The sequence below is a fragment of the Neofelis nebulosa genome, chromosome 1, assembly GCF_028018385.1.
Source record: "Neofelis nebulosa isolate mNeoNeb1 chromosome 1, mNeoNeb1.pri, whole genome shotgun sequence".
Taxonomy (NCBI): Eukaryota; Metazoa; Chordata; class Mammalia; order Carnivora; family Felidae; genus Neofelis; species Neofelis nebulosa.
The window spans coordinates 32,461,451-32,475,349 of record NC_080782.1 but is presented as its reverse complement, the minus strand read 5'-3'; the positions used below and the strand labels follow the sequence as shown (position 1 = coordinate 32,475,349).

At 36.2% G+C, this 13,899-nt stretch overlaps 1 pseudogene; it reads left to right on the top strand.

Moving 5' to 3' along the window:
• The first annotated feature begins 1,894 nt into the window (after positions 1 to 1,894).
• On the top strand, positions 1,895 to 2,960 carry LOC131514884 (elongation factor 1-alpha 1-like; annotated as a pseudogene).
• The last annotated feature ends 10,939 nt before the right edge of the window (positions 2,961 to 13,899 follow it).

Sequence of the window (13,899 nt, the reverse complement as noted above, 5' to 3'; positions counted from 1 at the left end):
TCATTTAACTTCATTAATCAAAGACTATCTTGTAGGTAATTGGAAACCACTATGAAGTCATTTTTCCACTTCAAAAATGTTGATTTTCTTTATAATAAGTAATCTTAATAAACTTCCATTACCAGGTTTACAGAGATCATAAAAACTTCCACTGCTATATGGTATCAATACCACTACTATCCTCATGACTTAGTATATGAAACAAAAACATCAGGAAGAGAACCCGGTTCAGTATCTTAACTGATCATCATTGTTCCTCATTAGTCAGCCAGCAATAGATCTGGTTTGCCATAAGAGCTGTGGGTATGAGATAATTATATTAACTTCCAAACAGAAACCTAATTCTAAGCACAATCTTAGCATTTGTTGTTGTTGTTGTTGTTTTTAATTTTTAGGATAAGATTAGAATTTGTTTTTTCACTCATCATTCCTTTATCTTACATGTTAACCACATACATGTGAAGTGGCTATTTAGATAATAATAATTTACATAATAAAATATTTACTGCTTTGCAGCTTTGGCTCTACACTGGGTCTAAAATATTCTGATTACAGAGCTTTCTCAAGATCTTTGATCTTTTGTTTCATAAGAATTGTGTATACTCTGCATACATAGTATAAGCCACACCCACATTTTCCAACTTTCCCTCTCTACCTGTTTTTCCCCTGCTCTGCTTTCTGCTATGCCTTTCATTTCATTACTCATTCATTTCTAAAAATAGATGTAGTGACTACTCATTCTTCTGAAAAATTCTGAAACAAAGAAAGATACTATATCCATAAATAGGAAGACTCAATATTGTTATCAATTTTCCTCAAATTAATCTATAGATTTAAAACAATGCTAGTCATAATCCATCAGGCTTTTTAGTGGAAATTGATAATCTGCTTCTAAAATGTACATGGAAATTCAAAGGAACTAGAATAGACAAAACGATTTTCAAAAAGAAGAAAATAAGTATTTACACTATCTTGCTTCAAGATCTACCATACATATGCAGTAACCAAGACAGAATAATTCTGGTGTAAATCAGCGAAACAATAAGGCTCGGAAATAGGCCCACCTTGTCAGATTGCTCAGTTGTCTACAAAGGCACTAAAACAATGCAATGGGGAAAAGATGCTGGAATGATGCTGGAAGAATTGAACACATAAACATAAAAGGTAAACATGTAACAGTGTTTTTAGAAGAAAACAGGTTTTTGGGAGTTGGAAGACAGAAGTTTTATTTTAAGGCCACAATAATCAATAACCATAAAAGAAAAATTATTTTATTTTTATACTACTGAGTAAATTACTCTTCATCAGAATTTTAAAAAACCTTTGTTCATCAAAAGACACAATTAAGGAATTGAATAGGTAAGCAAAATCCCAGGAGAAAAATATTCACAAATTATGTATCTGACAAAGGTCCATATATATTTCTGAAGAGGTAACCTACGTCATTAGTCATCAGAGAAATAAAAATTAAGATCACAATAAGATGCCACTCCATACCTACCAAAATGTTTGAAATTTAAAAAGACACAACATAAAATGTTTGTGAGTATATTAACCAACTAGAATTTTCAAACCCTGGTAGCTGGAGTGTAAAATGGTACACAAATCTTAGAAAAACTTTTGGTAGATTCTCATAAAACTAGATGTTCACCTTACCCTATAACTCTGCAATTCTGCTTGTAGGTAGTCACCAAATAGAAATTAAAATATATGCTCGTATAAAGACCTAAAACAAATGTTCATAGCATCTTTATTTATGTTAGATTAAAAACTGGAAGCAGCCCAAGTGTCCATGAAAAAAAAATAGATAAATTATCATGTACTCAGCTTTTTCCCAATGGGTTTGCCACCAGAACACAGGTATCATGAAAACCATCCCTAAACCTAAACCAAAATGGGAAAGGAAGACTTTCATATGATCATCATTGTCATTGGACATGTAGATTCAGGCATGTCTACCATTACTGGTCATCTGATCTACAAATGTGGTGGGATTGGCAAAGAACTGTTGAAAAATTTGAGAAGGAGGCTGCTGAGATGGGAAAGGGCTCTTGCAAGTATGCCTGGGTCTGGACAAACTGAAAGCTGAGTGTGAATGTGGTATCACCATTGATATCTCCCTGTCGAAATTCAAGACCAGCAAGTATCATGTGACCATCGTTGATGCCCCAAGACACGGAGACTTTATCAAAAATGTGATTACAGGCACATCTCAGGCTGACTGTGCTGTCCTGATTGTTGATGCTGGTGTTGGTGAATTTGAAGCAGGTCCCTCCAAGAATGGACAGCCACCAACTTGTTCACCAGCTTGCCCAAGTGACAAGTCCTTGCCCCTCTACGATGTCTCCAAAAGTGGCGGTATTAGTACTGTCCCTGTGGCCCTAATGGAGACTGGTATTCCTGAACCTGGTGTGGTAGTCACCTTTGCTCCAGTCAATGTTACAACTGAAGTAAAGTCTGTTGAAATGCACTATGAAGCTTTGAGTGAGGCTCTTCCTGGGGACAACGTGGGCTTCAATGTCAAGAACATGTCTGTCAAAGATGTTCATTGTGGCAATGTGGCTGGTGACAGCAAAAATGGACCACCAATGAAAGCAGTTGGCTTCACAGCTCGGGTAATTATCTTGAACCATCCAGGCCAAATCAGTGCCGGATATGCACCTGTGCTGAATGGTCACACAGCTCACATTGCCTGCAGGTTCGCTGAGCGGAAGGAGAAGATTGTCATTCTGGAAAAAAAGCTGGAAGATAGTCCCAAGCTCTTAAAATCTGGTGATGTTGCCATCGTTGATATGGTTCCTATGTGTGTTGAGAGCTACTCTGACTATCCTCCTCTGGGCCATTTTGCTCTTTGTAACATGAGACAGACAGTTGCTGTGGATATCATCAAAGCAGTGGGCAAGAAGGCAGCTGGAAGTGGCAAGGTCACCGATACCTGCCACCCCAGTCTTAATCAGTGATGGAAGAATGGTCTCAGAACTGTTTGTGTCAATTGGCCATTTAAGTTTAATAGTAAAAGACTGGTTAATGATAACAATGCATTGTAAAACCTTCAGAAGGAAAGGGAAATATTTTGGGGACGACTTGTGTTTGTGTGGCAAAAGTCAGTACTTTTTACAGACACAACTTGACCAAGTATCTGTCAAAGAATTTTGAGATCCATTAAAACAAAAGTTTAATGAGAAATAAACAAAACAAAAATCAACTATGGTATACTCAGTCAATGGATTACTATTAAGCAATAGAAATGAACAAATTACTAATACATACAATGTCAATGTGCCTGAAAATTTTTGAGGTACCTGAGTAAAAGATACCTTATACAGAAGTGTACGTATTTTATTGTTCGATTTATATGAAGTTCTATAATAGGTAAAACTAATCTCTGGTGGGAAAAATAACCAAAACAGTAGGTGTCTTCAGGGAATATGCAAAAGGTTTGATCAGGAAGGGGCCCAAGAAAACTTTCTCGGAAGATAATGATATTCCTTATCTTGACAAATCTTTGGGTTACATAGATATTCCTGTACAACAAAAGTTATCATATGGTGCACTTAAGATTTGTGCAATTCACTGTATGGCAATTTAAACTTTATTTATTTGAGAAAGAGAGAGAGAGCACACACAAGAGAAAGAGAATGAGCAGGGAGGGGCAGAGATAGAGGGAGAGAGAGAATCCCAAACAGGCTCCACGTTCTGCACGGAGCAGGGTTGACTGTGAGATCATGATCTGAGCCAAAACCAAGAGTCGGACACTCAACCAACTGAGTCACCCAGGTACCCCGCACTGTATGGCAATTTAAACTAAAAAAAGAAAAAGCTATAAACAAATATTGAACTCTAGTTAAGGACACGCATCCTGAAGTGTTTAGGGGTGAAGGGTACTGATATTGGCAACTTACTTTAAAATGTGTCTGTAATGAGACAGATTGATGAAATGTCAGAGAAATGGATGGTTGGATAGATATGTGACAAAGCAAAGTGAGCAAAACGCTTATTTTATTTTTTAAAAGATTTTTTAAATGTTGATTTATTTTTGAGACACACACACACACACACACACACACACACAGCATGAGCGGGGGAGGGACAGAAAGAGATGGAGACACAGAATCCACACAGATTGAGACACAGGCTCTGAGCTGTCAGCACACAGCCTGATGTGGGGCTTGAACCACAAACTGTGAGATCATGACTTGAGCCAAAGTCGGACCCATAACCGACTGAGCCACCCAAGTGCCCCAAATGTATATTTTAACATCTAGATTGTGTTCAAGTCAAGCTTCTTATATCTTTGAATTTTTTTGTTAATAAAATATGGGATAAAAGCAGTAAAAAAAAATGAAAGTTAATTTTAAAATTTAGTGATGCTTATACTAAATAAGCTTCTAATTTGAAATTATCTGACTCAATATATTATATGTATTATGAGAAGATAATTTATTAAATGGCAACAAAAAAAGAGAGCCGTGAATGAAAAAACTGTTTGTAAAGTGCTAAAAGAATCCAGAGTGCCATGGGATTGAGTTTGATGTTTTTTACCCAACATTTTCAGTAAAACACTTGTAACCATGATAGCATATTTGATTTTACCATACAGAATAAGATTCACACTTAAATTAGTATGTAAAATTTTTAAATTGAAAGAGACCTTAGCAATCATCTTTTAACCCCTTTGTTTTAAAGATGTGAAAGCTGATGTCCTCAAGGGCTGTGAGTTTACTCTAAATCACAAAGCTAGTAAGTAAATACCGGCATACTTATCAAAAACAAGACAAAACAAAACAAAACAAAACTGTGAAATCTGATTCATTTCCCTTTGAAGTTCTCTTGTACGAGTGTGAGAATCAGTCAGACCAGCATCTAGACTACCAGGAAGAGGCATCTGTGAGAAGGGAATAATAATGCCTGCTCTGCTACAGGAAATACCAACGCGCTTTGGATTGTTCTTAAGATGGTGAGAAACTTAAATACCACTCGTTATTTTCAATGTATGTGTAATACATCAAGATCTACACTTCAGGTCAGTGGATTTCCAAATGGGACTGATGTACTGGCTGTGATTTAACCCATTATTTCCCATAAAATTTACATCGGTCAGAATGCATAATCCAAGTGACCATGAGAGACAAATACATATGAAAGTCGAGCAAGAAGTGGCTGGAACACATTTAGATAGTTAGAAGGTTCATTAATCTTCACCATAAATTAAATTCTCTAACTGAAGGAGAATTCACAAGTTTTATTTTTATATACAGTCTTCAAAGAGATTTGGAATAAAACAAATGTATTCAAATGCATAAATGTAAGCCATCCTCAAAGTAAAACATTAAATCTGAAGAAATATATTATTTGATAGGAACATAGCAATAAAATATGCAACAAAAACCCACAGAGTCTAAAGGATTTTCATTTCATGTAGACTCAAAGTATTCCATTTTCATTATTTTTATTTTTTTAAATTTATTTAGAGAGACAGAGAAAGCGTGAGTTGGGGAGGGGCAGAGAGAGAGGGAGAGAGAGAATCCCAAGCAGGTTCCACACTGCCAGCATGGAGCCTGATGTGGGGCTCAAACCCATGAACCAAGAGATCATGACCTGAGCCAAAGTCAGATGCTTAACTGACTGAGCCATCCAGGCGCCCCCCAAAGTATTCCATTTTTAAAATGCTAACTTTTAAATATATATCAGCATAACCTTTACTGCATCTTGCCCCTACAGAGAAGACTAAAAAAGAAAATATGCTCAATAATTAGTTTCCTCATAATAAAATTCCCAGAAGAGCGTTATAAAAAAATAAATGTCAAGATTGCCATGGATATATAAGAATCTTCTGGGAACTCTGTGGAACACTATTTATTAATATACAGATAAGTACTTTTTATCTATTCAATGGCTGAATGAGTAGAAAAAATAACAAATGTCCATAGAGTTTTACAATTTTCAGGATATTTTATTTCTTTTTTTTTTTAACTTTTATTTATTTTTGAGGGACAGAGAGGCAGAGCATGAATGGAGAGGAGCAGACAGAGAGGGAGACACAGAATCTGAAGCAGGTTCCAGGCTCTGAGCTGTCAGCACAGAGCCTGAAGCAGGCTCGAGCCCACGAACTGTGAGATCATGACCTGAGCCGAAGTAGGATGCTTAACCGATTGAGCCACCCAGGCGCCCTTTATTTTCTTTATCTGATATGATCTTCATAGTATCAAACTGTGCAATATCAAAAGTTGGAGTGGATATTAATATCCTTATTTCATCTGTTAAGCAGTTGAGGCTCAAATATTAGTCTAAAAAATAGCAATGTGCTATTAATAAAATCAGATGATGGAAAAATATATAGTAATTTGTCAGGTTCTCAGAGTAAATAAATATCAAAGACATGTCTAAAACAATGTCTAAAACATATGCTTTCAAGCTAGTGTTTTTTCCACTGAAACTTCTATCTAAATTTATCACTTAAAGTGCTATCACATCAAGTCATCTTTTTATTTTTGAAAAATCCATTAGTTCCATCAAAGCAATATTAATCTGTTTCCATGTTTTCCTAATATGCTTGACAAAACGACATATAAACATAGAATTCCAGAATAGGGCACGATAAGTCAGTATACTCAAATTGATGGTAGTAAGAATGAAATGGTAAGCACAACTTGGCCTTTCTTGCTCCTTCTTTCTCCTTTCTTTCCTTTCTTCTATCAATTTATCTACGTATCATCTATCTGTCTATCATCTATCTATCTATCTATCTATCTATCTATCTATCTATCATCTACCTATCTATACTTTTAAGTATATCAGAACATACTATTGTGAAAATTAATAAAAAGAAACCTCCTTTAGAAAGGATTCAGGAGGCAAGCAAGGGAGATCTCGTGCCCTACTACTCATCATCAATTGCAGACCCAGCAGGAGGAAGAAAGTTTTCCTCTTCCTCAACAACAGGTAGCAGCCTAACCAATGAGAGTCATAACTCAGCCAATGAAAAGCCACTATACTCCAAATTCCCAGTTACTCCAAAAGACTTTTTGTTTATGACCGCACTCCCTAGTTCCTTCTTTCCTCTAGAAAACAGTCGTCCTCTCCTGTATCTTACTGGTTTTGCAGTAGGTTGCTTCTCCCAGATTGCAATTTTCTTCTATTCCCAAGTAAACCCATTGTCTTGTTTTGCTGGCATAATCGCTGGCAGTTTTATTCATGAGGTTAACTCTATTAATTATTTAATAATCTCTAAATAGTTCTTTCCATGTTGGAACATAATTATTTTTTAATTCTGTGTTGGCTATTTTATAAGGAGAGGTACCTAAATTACATGGCTTCCCATGGGATTAGGAGAGCTGCAGAATGGAAAAAGACAATTAGGAAAGGAAACAAGTGGGTAGACTTTGAAGGACACCACACCTTTTGAATTCATCCATAATTACAAGGTGTTATGTTTCAAACTCTACTCTGAATCTGGGAACCCAAAGAATAGAATGCTGATTGAATGATGGCTTTAGCCTAAGTGACAAGTTTAAATTTTATTCTCCAGGCATTATGAAGCCTTTGAGTGTTCAAATTTGTTTTGATTTGGTTTTAGTTTTGGTCTAATGGGAGAAATAGGGTAATCCATTTCAGATTTTTATAAAATAAAGTATAGGGTTCATAAGAAAGAAAAGCTGAAAACATGGTACCCGATTAGAAAACCAATAGAGCAGTCAACACAAGAGAATTTAGGGCCTGAGTTGAAGGAGTAACAGTGGATTTAGAGAAGGGACAGAATCAATAATACTTAGGAAGTAGAATCAATAGGATATGGTGAATGAACAGATGTTTAAATTAAGGAAAGAGAGGGGTCAAAGATGCCTCTGAAATTCCTCTTTAGAAAAATGACAATTCCAATCAAGCAAACATTGGAAGAAATGTTTTATTTGTTTGTTTGAAGAAAAGTGATTCAAATTAAGTTTGGAAAATGTCACTTATCTACTCTCCTCAGATAAATTGCAAACACTGTTAGGATTGTGCATGGAGTATAGCAGATGGTGGTTACTGAGGGGGGCAGCAAGGGATTTGCCTTGATACATACCGTATCAAGAGAAGGTAGGGCTACAGAACTGCTAACTCTAAAATGGGTAAATCCGAGTACTTTGGGTTTCATCAGTGAATAGTGGAAGCTGTTTTTGTTTTGTTTTTTACTTTTATATTCAAAATTGATAGGCATGAGTCTCTATGTACTTGTACTATGTACTTAATCTGTGTGCTGTATGGTTCCCAGTCCCAGAAGCCCATAAGCAGCACAAAGAAGGCAAGAAAACTCTTTCTTCCACTTTAGATCTTTAAAATTTCCGGATCTGTGGGGATGAGCAGAATACTGATGCTGTCACTTTCTTGTAATTATATGTACTTAAGTGCCTTTGAACCCAATGAACTTAGCTTTGTAAGACAAGCAGTCAAAACACCCCCCTTCATACTTCAGTCAAAGGATGAAAACCGCCAGTTATATTAATTTATACTTTTGTTTGGGAATAAAACTTTCTTCCATTTTCCAGAGGCATCTCAACCCAGGCTTCTCCTCACCTAGAGCATCAGAATGGCAGCTTCCAAATAAACTCAACAACCCAAGCCAGGATGTAACACTCTCTTTGTTGTCAGCATGGCATCCAAGGCAGCCATCTCCCCCTCTGTACCAGTGGCCCCAGCCCCCTTACACTTTTACTTCATCTTCACATTCACCCAGTGTGGTCTGTACATAAAAGAGGAAAATTGCAATTGTTTAGACCCTGCAACTCCCTTCCTGATCCCCTAACTCAAGCATAGGGTCATTACTTTGCTAATTTTTGAACTTTTACTGAAATTCCCATAGAGAAATTGAGAAAAGACTTACTTGTTTGTTCTATGATATCGTGGTATCTATGAAATTTCATATTTAAAAAATTGTTTCAGTGTTTGGGGCAAGGGAGATTCCAAAAATGCTGTCTCAATTTTTTCCCAGAGGAGGACTCAACCCTTTAAATTGTTGGTTAGAATTTGTGGTTTTGCTTTTTTTAAACATCTGCTGCCTACTGTGGCTGTAGCAATCAAACGTTCATTCCATTTTATCATTCATTTGTTAGTTAAATCAGCAGAATCTGTCTCTATTTAATAACCACCCGAAGTGGAAATGAATTAGTCCTATAATTTAAATAGTGAACAAAAAATACACAGCTAATGAACATTTTTTTGGAGTCAGTTATTTTTTTCTATGCTAGAAAAAAATGATGTGGAAATGTTCCTATCAGGAGTATCTCAATGAGTATTCTTACAGTATTCTTGAGAATTCAGGAAACATGCTTGCCCATCAGGAAACAGAATTCCATGGATAGTAAATTTGTTTGGGTTTCCTCATGGACTCAAAAGCAGTTCCAAGGACCCAGGAATTTTCTATTGCAATTCTCTAATTAATAGATCATATGAATACTAAACATGAAAGGGCATTGTGTAGATAAATCAATTTAATTGAAATTATTTTAGTAATTAACCAACCTCGTTCCTTCCAATTACTCTTCAACGAACTCCTTGTCCAGGCAAACATAAATTGAGTTTCTGGAATTCTGCAAGTACTTTTCTTTAGAAACTTTTCAAATTCCCCATGAAAAAAACTTAAGAAGTATATTTTGTCAAGACTGTCTTGCTTCATTCTTTAAATTGAGCCTAAACATTTTAAAGAAATAAAAGTATCCTCTTACTGAGCTTGAGTTTTTCCATTCTGTTTTTAAAAAGTAATGGCTTGGGGCGCCTGGGTGGCTCAGTCGGTTAAGCGTCCGACTTCAGCTCAGGTCACGATCTCACGGTCCGTGAGTTCGAGCCCCGCGTCGGGCTCTGGGCTGATGGCTCAGAGCCTGGAGCCTGCTTCCGATTCTGTGTCTCCCTCTCTCTCTGCCCCTCCCCCGTTCATGCTCTGTCTCTCTCTGTCTCAAAAATAAATAAAAAAACGTTAAAAAAAAAAAAAGTAATGGCTAAGTTAAGTAGAAAACTACATTATCATTAATATTTGAAACCAGATATAATTTAATAATTCTTACATGGCATGGTTATTGTTTGAAAGAAATTTCAAACTTATTAAAATGACATAATCTGAATGACTAATTTTATTACATTTTGTTGCTGAGGAAATACATGAAGTACTCTCAGCTGTGATTAGAAATTTTAATAATTTCTTATCTGAATAATAAGTGATGGAAAGAATAACTAAATTAAATGACAAACATGCAGGACACTTTCTAAATTAATAGAAAGTGAAAATAATTTATTATTGTTGCATTTGCTCTCAAAGGACTTTGTGGTTTCTTGTTTTGACTGTTTTAGATTTTGCCAATCTACACTGTTGTTTTTTTTTAAGTTGGTTTATTTATTTATTTAAGAGAGAGAGAGAGAGAGAGAGAGAGAGACAGAGCATGAGCAGGGGAGGGGCAGAGAGAAAGGGAGAGAGAGAGAATCCCAAGCTGGCTCTGCATGGTCAGTGTGGAGCCCAATGTGGGGCTCAAACTCATGAACCATGAGATAGTGACCTGAGATGAAACCAAGAGCCTGATGCTTAACTGAGCCATGCAGGTGCCTCTGCACTTTGTTTTATGGTCACCAGTTTTCCATCTTCAAAGAAATTAGAAAATGTGAAAATTACTTTAATCTGGTTATTAAAATGGTAGATTATAATTCACTTAAAGTGAAGTTTATGAATGAGTTGCTCAGGTAAGATATGCCATCACTTCCAGAGATCATTAAAAGTAGGCGCTCCTCTGTGCCAGCTGATACTGGTGTGTATTAGGAGGGTTAACCCAAGTGTGCACAACAGATTGATGTGAGGAGCCACCGAAGGCAACAAGATTGGTTAAGAAGCGATCTCAGTGCAGGCCTCCAGTTATGGTATGAGTAAGTCACAGGAATAAAAAGCAGAGCATAAGGAATACAGTCAATGACACTGTAATGGCGATGTATGGGGACAGATAGTAGCCACACTTATGGTCAACGTGGCATAATGTATAAACCTGTCAAATCATGACACTGTACCCTGAAACTGTCACGTCGTGTGTCAGCTATACTCAAATAAAATCTATGTAAAGAAGGAATCTGAAAAGTTCAAGTGAGAGGTAATTATGTCTGCATTGGTGGTGCAAATGGAAAGGAATGACACATGAGAGATTTGGAATAGTATTATATAAGGATATCAGACTGTGCGTAAAAGAAAAGTTTTTTAAAAGAGACGATTTTTTAGAAAGTATAAAGGCAGGATGAGCAGAGATATTATTCATAGATGAACATTCAGAGAAAAATGCTGATACATGACTGGAAGAGCAAAGATTAGTTCAACTGTAAGTTTAAGTTCAGTGTGAGGTCCTCACTGGATGATACAGGTAAAGCTATCCCGTAAGCAAATGATAGTAGAAACAGAGAGAGAGCATAGGACAAAAGTTAGGACAAGTGCTGAAATTTAGTCATCTGCATCAGTACTTTTTACGTTTTAATACAGATATGAATCGTCTAGGACTTCAAAAATGTACCCTTTGTCCTAGTACATTTCAGGTGGGGCACGAGAGTCTGTATTTCTTTTTATTATTATTATTATTATTATTATTATTAATTATTTTTAAGAGAGACAGAGACAGAGACAGAGGCTGAGTGGAAGATGGGCAAAGAGAGAGGGAGACAGAATCCAAAGCAGGCTCCAGGCTCTGAGCTGTCAGCACAGAGCCCGTCGCGGGGTTCGAACTCACAAACCGTGAGATCATGACCTGAGCCAAAGTCGGACACTTAACTGACTGAGCCACCCAACCAGGCACCCTGAGAATCTGTATTTCTAACGAGCATCCAGTAATGCCCAAACTACTGGTCTGATGACCACACTTTGGATAGTGAAGTACATTTTTTCTCAAATGTCACTACTCCTTGGAATCTCAAAGAAATTTTAAAACAAACAAAAACGACTCCCGTTTCCCAGCCCCAGAAAATCTAACTGCGTTGATTGGAAGTACTGCATTTTAACTCTTAAGGCAATACGAATATGCCACAAGGTTTGAGAACCTTGTCAAGGTGGTAGTTTGAAAGAATGAAAAATAAAAACAATCCCCATTTAGACAGGTGTAGGGAAAAGTAAGACCATAAGGAAAAAAGCAACCGGAAAGATGCAAGGATAACTAGATGGGTTTTTGTATTTTGTAGGTCAAATCAGAACTCAGTGAAATCACTTCTGACTTCTGACTCCAGAATATAGGAGAATATATGATGCTCTAAGTCACTAAATTTGCGGTGATTTGTTTCAGCAGTCATAGGAAACAAATGCACCTATGAATTAGATATAGTTATTGTTTTAGTTCAGGCTGTTCAGCCATTGACTGAATGGCTTAACCAGTGAACATTTATGTCTTACTCTTCTGGAGCCTGCAAAGTCCAATATTAAGGTGCTAGCTGATTAGGTTCCTGGTGAGAACCCTCTTCCTGGTTTTCAGAGAGCTGAGGATGGAGAGAGAAAGAGCAAGTTAGCTAGCTCTCTGGCATCTTCTTATAAGGGCATTAATGCCATCATAGGGACGCTACCCTTATTACCTAATGACCTCCTTAAGGTCTCATCTCCAAATACCATCACACTGGGGAGTTTCAATGTATGAATTTTGTGATGGACACATACATGAAGTTAATAGCAGTTAATATCCTGATTTTACAGATGAAGAATCTCAAATACAGAGAAAGTAACTAATTTGCCCAAAGTCACATAACTTCCAAATGATAGGATTTGAACCCTAACAGCCTGATTCTGGAACCGTCAAAATTAACAATAAGTAGGCTTACAAAGGAGCCTTCCCACCATTTTATCCATCCAATTCTAGTCTGTTTCATATTAAAAGGTTGCTGAGACTTTCTTTTCAATTATGTCTTGTGATTTTTCAGCATAATGCTTAACACTAAATGACCTAAGCTAAAATTGAGAATATTATTTCAGGCATAAAATTTCTTCATTCAGAAAATATTAACATCTGCTTATGAAATTCACAAGCATTATACTAGTACCAAACTAAGAGATTTTGATAGTCTTACATAGAACAAACTCCAGCTCCTCGATAAACAATTAAAACTTAATTCACTAGAATTTAGCCTTCATCAAAATCAGAGGATTAGAACCTCAGGGTTCAGCAGGAATGTGTATCTCCTCTCAAAGTAACCATAAAAACAGTGATTCTCAATAGTTTGTGTAGGAATGTAAAAGTTTATTCCCATTAATTGAATTTCAGAGAATAACTAAGTTGCACACACTTTACCAAAAATAATCTAAGCAAAAAAAGTAGTACATACACATGGGCAAAATTCAAACAGTGTAGAAAGGTATACAATGAAAAATGAGATCCATGTGTGCCATAGTTTCTTCCATAATTAAATTAACTGTTTCCATATTGGAGGGTGATCATATAATTTATTCCCTAACCAGCATATTTTTAAGAGTGACAAGTGCTAAACAGACAGAAAACCAGTGAGGGGGCAGGTAAAAACCAGGACTTAACTGGGTTAACTGGTGAAAATTCAAGATATTTTCAGGTTTTTCCAATAGCTAAAAATGCTGACATAAGGTTTATTGCATCTTAACGTTCTTTTGTAAGAATGACTACTGAATGAATCACTAAAAATATGTCAAAATCTGTGTGGATTTTGGTTTTGTCAGATATCGGATTACTCTCTAAATACACAACACCACTTTATTCTTCCACCAACAAAGTAGGAGAGCCTTGTTATCCCACCATCTTTCCTATAAGAAATAATACCACACATATTATTTTTTGACAATATATTTACATATTTAATAAATCACTTCTCTGATTTGTTTTGTATGCCTTTAGTTTTAAGTAAAATTTGTTATTTATTTGTGCATTTGTATATTTTCTGATACTTATTTATTCA